Source organism: Cynocephalus volans, chromosome 11, assembly GCF_027409185.1.
Source record: "Cynocephalus volans isolate mCynVol1 chromosome 11, mCynVol1.pri, whole genome shotgun sequence".
Classification (NCBI taxonomy): domain Eukaryota; kingdom Metazoa; phylum Chordata; class Mammalia; order Dermoptera; family Cynocephalidae; genus Cynocephalus; species Cynocephalus volans.
Window position 1 is genome coordinate 49,882,890 of NC_084470.1, and position 9,315 is coordinate 49,892,204.

Here is a 9,315-nt window from a genome sequence, read left to right on the forward strand (position 1 = left end):
TTTTTTTTTGAGATTTCTTCAAGTTTATCTTCTAATCCTTTTGTTGATTTTCGTTTCTGACAATACACACACACATGCACATACACACACACGAGCGTACTTCAAAAAGTATGTAGAAACATGGAATTAAAAGATAATATGAATTTTTCCATGAACTTTTTGAAGACTGTGTGTGTGCACATTTGTTTATTCATTCATTCATTTCCTTTTTTTTTTTTTTTTTGGGGGGGGGGGCTGCTGGCCAGTACAGTGAACTGAACCTTTGACCTTGATGTTACAATGCTCTTCTTTAACCAACTGAACTAACCAGCCAGCCCCATTCATTCATTTCTGAGAGCTCTTTTGTTTTGTCATCTTTTAACAATGTCATCTTATTCCTTTTTCATGGGTGTATTGCCTTCTATCTTTCTGAGGATAATAATACAGTTTTTGAAATTTTCTTCTCCCTGCATAATTTTTGTTTTTTCCAAGTTGTTTTTTTTTCCCCCACCTGTTTTTATCTGTTTTTCACTAAGTGGCTTTCTTAGAGCTGTTCATATTTAAGGATAAACCTGAATATTGATTGAGAGCTGTGAGCCCATCGGTAGAACTGGCCAACTGTAGGGTGATTTGATTAGTCTGTTTTTGGAGCTAGTCAAATTCCTCTGAGAAGTATTTTCTGTTTTCTGTCTGGTGGGTGTAGGCTTGGCTGCCATACTCCTGGAAGCCACAGGGGAAAGAGAGCTGGAGGTTTCTGTATTTGATACGTTGTTCTGTATTCTTCCTGTTTCAGTGTGATATCTGTGCCTCAGATCTGCTCCTCTCTGTCCAGAAGCTCTCTATTTTATCTTTTTTAGAAAATGAACTTCTAGTCTGCTGGATTGGGGATGAGCAGCCTCCAGCCATGATGAGTGGTGGTGGGGTCTGAGGATCTGACTCCTTACCAGCCAGCCCTCTGCCTTTGGACTCATTTTTACCTCATTTTTCCAGAGACATCTGGTACTACAAATTGCTGAGTTTTGGAGGATTCCGTGGTGGAAATCATATTGCTTCTCGGCTTTCTCCACAGCCAACTTAGGAGTCTGTGCAGTCAGTTACCACTGTTGTATCTGCTTTCCAGCTTTGAAATTTCATTTCTCTAGTACTTTCCTGTTCTCTTTGTTCTTATGGGTTTATGCCTTAAAAAACTTTTCATTGCTGTGGTTTTAGTGGGATTATAGGAGGCAGCAAAAGGAAATGTTTGTGTATAGTCCTTGGCTTTTAACTGGAAGCTGTCTCTCCAGTGTTCTTCAGGAATGACAGGGCCTGGAGAAAGGCATGTATTCCAGAAAATGGCCCTGGGCCCACATCTTGTTCTGTGGGAGGATGGTGCCAGGGACTTGTTTATGAAGTCCAAGTTGGAAGTGACTTGAGGTGACCTGGCTCAGTTCCGTGTTCCTAGGCTGGGCTTCTGAAGGCAGATGGAGCTCTTCCTGTCACCTTGGAAAGTGCTCCTATGACTTCCATTTCTGACATTTATAGTGAGCAAAACAGCTGAAAAGCCTCGTACAATACACATAGAAATGCTGGAAAAAGCATAATAAACATTCTTTTGGAATATATATTCTGTACATAGTTGCATGTATAAGAAAGTAAGGGAAAAGCAAGAAGGGACTAGAAACTAGTATTGTATGCCTCCACTAGCTGAAACTACTGATTTCCTGGGGACTTTGCCTATGTCTATAATTCAGAGATGTGGGTTTAGTAGCAGTGTGAGGGACAGGAGACAAGATGTGGAATTGAGACTGAGGCCCTCACATGATAAGACTTCCATGGGGTTTTATCTTCAGTGAAAGTGTGAAATAGTAAAAACATCCTTTTGGTGACAAAGGGAAGTAGATAATGAAATTGTCTCAGCCTAGGTTGATGGGAGTGGGGGATGGGGTTGGGGGGAGTTTCTCCCTGAGAATTTGTAACCATAGGCTTGTATTCACGTGAAGTTTATACCATCCTGTTCTCTAGGAAACTCTAAGTTGAGAAATTAAAGTGGTTCCAGATTGATAATGCCCTAGGGAGTTTGACAGAAGCAAAAAATAAAAATTTTCTTTGGAATGTTACCTCTTCAAACTTGGCCTCACAGTTTTCCTGCAGAAAAGGCCCCACTGAACATAGCTTGATATCCAGAATTCCAAAACACATGAGGAAATAATATGCTGTAAGTGAAAGTCATGAGAAATGATGAACATCAGAAATAGACTTTCAAGAAGTTAAATCATGGAATTGTAAGTGGGATTTGAAAGTATGGCAAAGAACAGAAATATCAAAATTGAGCAGGAAGGGTTTGTTTTTAAAAATAGAATTTCTAAAAATGAAAAGATAGAATACTTGAATTTATAAAGTAAGCAGAAGAGCTAAACAGCAGATTAGACACAGCTAAAGAGAGAGTTAGTGAATTGGAAGTTATACCTTAAGGAATTATCTGTAATGTTGTTTAGAATTGGCAAATATGAAGGGGGTGCATTAGGAGACTGGACAGAATGAGAAGGTCTAACATACTTATAATAGGAATTTTAGAATCATAGAATGGGGAGATGGAATTCTCAAATTAATAATAGCCGAGAATTTTTCAGAATTGATAAAAGACATGAATAATCAGACTGTAAAAGCACAGTGAGCCCCAAGTAGTATAAATAAATGTAAACATATACGTAGACACATACCTTGTAGTAAAACTGCAAAGAGAAGATCTAAGAAAGCAGCCAGAGGGAAAACAGAGTATCTACAAAGTTAAATTAATAGCAGACATTTCAGCAATGATAGTGGAAGCCAGAAAATAGTGGAATAATTTCAAAATGCCAAGAGAAAATAATTCGTTTTATGTTCATCTAAACTGTCATTCAAGAAGAAAGGCAAAATAACATTTTCAGAGAAGCAAACACACACATTTCTTCCAATAAATGTTTACTGAAGGAGCATGTTTTTCAGTAAGGATAGTGATACCAGAAGGAGGGACAGAGATGCAAGTAGGTATGGTTGAGCAGACAAGCTGGTGATGTATGGACAAATTTAAAAAGTATTGACTGTAGGAAACACAAATAATACATGGTTTGGGAGATGAATAAGAAGAGCAGCAATAACATTAAATACTAAACACAAGCAATTTGTTAAATGTAAGTCAGAAGGAGGTAATTAGAGTTAAAACAGTTAAGTTACTATGTGGGATGGTAGAGATGTTGATTAACTTTAGGCATTTTGCATAAGTGTACATGTACATATTTAAAGGATAGATTATAATAGAATAGAAATGAAATGTATAACTTTCAGACCAGGAATGTCTAAAATATGAACCTTAAAAAGATAATCCAAACAGAGGTAGAAGTAGCAGTAGAGAAAAAACATTTAAACATACCCAGTAATCATAAATGTAATGGGATTCCACTCTAGTTAAAGACAGTATTAAGTTGAATTGGGAGGGGAAAAAAAAGAGACAGAAAGATTTAAAATCAAAGTTGGAAAAAATAAATTGGGAAAATACTAACAAGAGATGTCATATAGTTATGTTAGCATCAGATAAGATAGACTTTTTGGCAAAGAGCATTACAAATGAAGAGGGTTACTATATACTAAGGAAAATCTTATTACCAAGAATATATGTATATATATTTTTGTTTTGTTTCTTTCTTTTTTCTTAATACCAAGAATGTGTAAAGAATTTCTGTAACTCAAAGGAAAAGCAACCCAATAGAAAAATGAGAGAGAATATGAACAAGTAGTTTTCAAGAGAGATTAATAATTTAGGAAAGATGATTAGTCTCACAGATAATCAGGGAAATGTGGATCAAAACCATATATCATTTCACACCAGGTGAGAAAAAATCAGGATTGGTCAGGGTGTGTGGTTCATTGGGGGCTATAGTCTGTTGAGAACAGAAATTGGTACTTCCACTTTGTAGAACCCATTGATGGTATTTGTTGGGTTGAAGATGGTCAGACCTTATGACCCAGCATTTCCACCCAATGGATGTATACCATGGAGAAATGCCTACACCTGAGCACAAGGAAATATGTAATGGAAAAAAAAATTCATAATGACATTGCTGAGATCAACAAACAGAAATAACCTAAGAGTTCAACAAGAGAGTAGATACTTAAGTCATGGTAAGGTCATTTAATGCATTGTTACATAGCACTGAAAATAAATGCATGTCAGAGCTATAGGACAGCAGCAGCACATGAAGAACATGTATTCTACAGGCTTCCTGGGCTTGAAACCTGGTTTTGACCCTTAGTAAATGATTTGGGTAGGTTTATAAGTCTGTTAAGTACCTGAAACTGGGTGATAGATATATAAAGAAAACAAAATTTATTGCTTACAGTTTTGGAAGCCGGGGAGTCCAAAGTCCAGGGAACACTTAGGGTGAGGGCCGCCTTTCGTGGTGGCTTTACAGCAACCTAGGGGGTCTCACATGGTAGAAAATAGTGGGGCAGAGAGAGAAAACTTCTCATGTGCTCTTCTTTTAAAGCCCTCAGAACCACACCCATGCCCACCATTAAACCATCAACTTAATCACCTCTTCAAGGCCCCACCTTGCAATTACCATAAAAGGATTTCCCACCCTCTTAACACTGTCACAGTGAGGACCAAGCCTCCAACATATTAAACTTTGGGGGGACACAGTTCAGTCCATGACAGTAAGTTAATTTTTTGTGCCTCAGTTTCTCATCTGTAAAATGAGGACTCAGACAGGGTTGTCATGAAGATTAAATAAGTTATTTGTAAAATGCTGACTGTAGTGCCTGGGTTGTAGAGTGGGCTGTGTAAGTGTTAAATAAATATGTATCAATCTGCATGGTTTACAAATATATGGATGAGGGAAAAAAGGCAAATGTGTCAGAGATTGTGTTTGGCTGCTAGAAACAAATTCTCAAGAGTTCATTCTTTTGTGTCAGAAATTTAAAGACAAAATGGGGGAAGGTTTTGGATTCTTTTCTTCTCAATGTATGTGCCTTTCCACAGTGCACGTGTGCATGTGCATATGTGTGTGTCTTTCTTTCTCCTGCTTTAGCCTTCTTCCTTCCCCTCCTCAGGTTCTTTCAGTTCCCACACCCTGACTGTCCTTACTCTGTCCTGGGAGGTGATGGAGATGCTGCTGTGTGGAGCTGGGGGATGTGGAATCATGAACATGGATAAGTGTCGCTGGGATCCCTAACCTTCAGGTCTCTTGGCTTTCCTTGGCTCTTCTGGAGGGACCTGCTCGGGCAGTGGGTGCTCAGCAAACTCAGGCCCACCTTCCAAAGGATGCTGTTTGTGGAGAGAGGCTGCCTCTCCTCTCTAGGCAGACCTGGAGGCTGTACACGGGAGGGAGAGCACTGGCTACCCACATCATCCTTACTTGGCCTCCTCTTGGATCTGGAGGCTTCTGGGAGGGTTGTGCATCAGCGTGCTGGCAGAAGCAGACCTGAGGTAGATGGAGTGGGTAGTGGCACCCTTTCTTACCCCCTATAGTGCCCACATGGGTGGGCTGGGCACCTGCTCCTTGTGGGGGTTGACTGCCAGGGGGCCTCCAGGAGCCAAGAGTGCAGTGGCCCTGCTATCTCTGCTGGGGTCTGCAGTTCCTCTGGGAGATGTTGGCTGGACTGGGGGCACCCCAAGCTTAGAGCTTGAGGAACCCCCTGGGAGGCATGGCCACTCCAGTTTTGAACCATTCCCTCTTTTCCATCTCCCGTCACTCTTCCCTCTCCCGTTGAACTTTGAGTCCCTCACACGCAGGACCCTTTTCTCCCCAGTGCATAGTGGAGTGGGTCCAAGGCCTGCTGGACCGAGCTGCTTCAGAGGGGAAACACGCCTCCCAGTGCTTGTCCTCAAGCATCAACACTGGTCCCTTAAGGTCCTGCCACCTGGAATGTGGAATCTGCACGTGCTCTCTGTGTGTGGGGGGGGGTGGGGGGGGTGGGGGGGTGGGTGGGTGGTATATCTAGGAGTGGGGTTTTCTTTGCCTTGCCTGATCAGAGGGTTTGGGGAGCAGTGGGGGCTTCTTTCCACCAGGGTATAGCATAGGGACTGCCTCTTCCACTTATTTACCTGGTTCCTTTGAGGGCCAGCAGTTGGTTTGACTGTGGCTCAGGGATGTAGTGAACCCCTTGTCCTGGTGTCTAGGGCATACTCCCCTCATGGCTATGAGACAGCAAGTGTGAGCGGGGCACTGCAAGCACCCCCATTCGGGCACATGGCTTTCTCTCCTGCTGGGATGGGCAAGTGGGCTGGGGGTAAGGGGACCCTCTTGAGCAAGCATGCCCTGACTCTGTGGGTGTGGGCAGGAGTCCTGTGTCTATGAAAAGGTGGAGGTGGCCTTGTGGTTTGAGTATTGCCAGAGGTTATAAATAGCTATGTGTGTGAAGAAACAGAGAGCCTGGGAGGAGAGAGGGAGAGAGGCCCCTGGGTCTCCAGCTGGCAGCAGAGCCTTGGGTGTGGTGTGGGAGGGTCACAGCATGTCACATGGGGCTCAGAACATAAAGCTCTTATAGGCATTGTGTGACTTGATGGGCTGGGGGCCACACAGGGGTCTTGTGTTATAAGGGATTGTCATAGGCAGCAGGGAGGGGTATTGCTCTAATATAATAACTAATGTGCTAGACATTGTTCTAACCACTCTTAAAATGCACTAAGGTGTTTAGTTCTTGCAATAACTCTAGGAGGTAGGTAGTTATTATCCCATTTCAGAGTGGTTAGGTAACTTGCTCAGGGTCACATAGCTGCAGAGTTTCAGAGCAGGATTTGAAGTCTAGCTAGCTCAAGGCTGGATTGCCTGTAGGAGAATCTGGTCAGATGGGGGTCAGGAGAGATTCTAAACCCTGGAGTCTTGACATTTGGAGCTCCTAGTCCTCTCTATTGGGTCCTTTCCATAGTAGTGGCCAGAGGGGTCCTGCCTGATCAGTGGCCCGGAGAAAGGAGTTGGGCCAGCCGTGGGCCATTCTCTCTGTTGGCCTCCTTTGTACAGACTACTAACCCTGCACAGGGAGCTTGTTGCCTGTTTGAATGGAGATGGTAACTCACCTGAGGATCCTAGGGCTTGGGGTGCAGGCTGAGCTCATCCCACCTTGTTGTCCCCTTCTTTCAAAATCTTGCTCCAGCCAGGATACCTATGCTCTTCTGTCCATCTGTTAGTGTGTCTGTTCATTCATCCATCCGTGTGTGTGGAGCTAGTTCTAGCACTCAAGATGGTCAGGGGTCCTGCCTTCATCAACTTTTCAGTCTTGGGGGGGAAGTCTAGCATTTAGAAAGCGATTGTCAAGCACATTTGTAATATTTTATTTTTTACACAAGAGTTCATTATGTTAATAGTGTTATTTCCTCTTGGGGATTATTTTTGATTATGTTATTCATATGCCTTTCGGGTGTCTGAAATACTTCTTTAAACGACAGCAGCCAATCAGTAAGCATGGTAAGTTAGGTGAAAGGGAAAGCACAAGGGCCAGTGGAAATAGAATTTGCCTGGTCTCGGGGGAGAGGGAAGAGCTGAAATCCAAAGGAGAAAGTGGGAGCATCTTGCAGCCAGAGGTGGTAATTTGTGCATAGCCCGGAAGCAGAGTTCCTTCAAGGGACTGGCAGTGTGGTGTGGCTGCAGTCAGGGGAGAACCACAGGGGAGTGCCCAGCTGCCCTGTCTGCAGCCCAGCGACTGGCCCCGTAAGTCTCCAAGACCCTTACTGGAATTGTGCTGTGGATGCACTGGGGCCCCAGGCTGGAGAGAGGAGTCCCTGTGCCCGCTGGACAGGGTGCTTTGTATAGCCCAGCCACTGGATGCTGCTACAAGTAAGGGCCAACCTGGATCCTGGCCCTTGGTATTCTTGTTCAGCCTTTGTCTCCTACCCCTACCCCATCCCTTCAGGTTCTCCCCCTGGGCTCGATGAAGGGCCTGACTGGGGGAAGCCAGTGTGTATGCCTCTCTGTAGACCCTGAGGCCCTTCCTGTGTACCAGGCTGAGTCCCCACTGTCTGCCTGGTCTGAAGGCCATGATTTTTCCTTTTACAAGTGTCGGGGTCTAGGCCCCATGGCATTGGGTGACCAGAGGTGTGACTGGGCACTCCTATTCTAATTGGGTGACGTTTTGAACCCTTGGGTCCTATCAGGATCCTTGAGATTTGCTACTTGCCCCTGGCCAGGTTCCCCTGAAAGAAGCCTCCTGTCACTGCAGGGAGATGCAGAAGGGTGGGGTCTGACCAGAGAACGGAAGTCCTGTGGTGGTGGCTCCTCCCACCTAACAGACCGGTCTTTGTCTTTCTTCCTGGGGTATACCCTGGGAATCAAGCTCCTTGCTCACCAAGGCCACTGATAGGGAGAGAGAGGAGGGTGAGGAAGTCCTTGTGCTATGCTAGAACTCAGGGCATTTTGCCCTTTTCCAGAGTTGGGGTGGAGTCCCTTCTCCTGGTTGCTGGCTGTCCTTTTGCGGGATTAACTCTGACCCCTCCCTTCTCCTTCCTGGGGTGGGAATAATTGTAGGGGAGACCAGTGAGGAATGATGCCAGGTTACCGGCCCATATAGGAGGCCCAAGAAGTGCAGAGAGGACAGGTAGATGCTTGGTTCTGGTTCATTCTTGTGCATCTGCATGGAGTTCTGGCAGTCAGGTTGTAAATGCCACTCCTCCTGATGTAGGGCACTCCCAGACAGTCTCCTTGGGCATCTTCATGCTGTTTTCGATCACACAGCTGTGGGGTCTCCAGGGGCTGTGGGGGCACATTTGGGGCTGGGACTGGGGATTGTTTTGTAGGGGGGTGGTAAGGAAGGGGGATTTGGTGAATGCTTGAGGCCATGTTTGAAGGAAAGTGTTTGGGCAGTTGGAGGTAAGGAAGTCAAAGTGTTCAGCCACCTGGATGGCACTTCTGCAGGGGGCCAAGCGGGTCAGGAGTGGATGGGGTGTGCCCGGGGGTCATCAGAGACCAAGTCCAGATGGGAGGATGATCTGTGTATTCAGCTCAGTCACCAGCCAGCCCATCTCCTGCCTGAGGCACATATTTCCCTTGTCTTAGTCCATTTTTGTTTTGCAATAACAGAATACCTAAGATTAGGTAATTTATAAAGAAAAGAGGTTTATTTGGCTCATGATTCTGGGGCAGCTGCATCTGATGCAGGCCTCAAGCTGCTTCCACTCATGCTGGAAGGTAGAAAGGGAGTCGGCGTGTGCAAGGATGTCACATGGTAAGAGAGGCAGGGAAAGTGCCAGGCTACTTTAAACTACTAGCTCTGGTGGAACTAGTAGAGGGACTTGATCTGCCCTCATGACCCAAACGCCTCTCATGAGGATCTACCTCCCAATCCTGCCATGTTGGGGATCAAATTTCAACATGAGTGTTGGAGGCA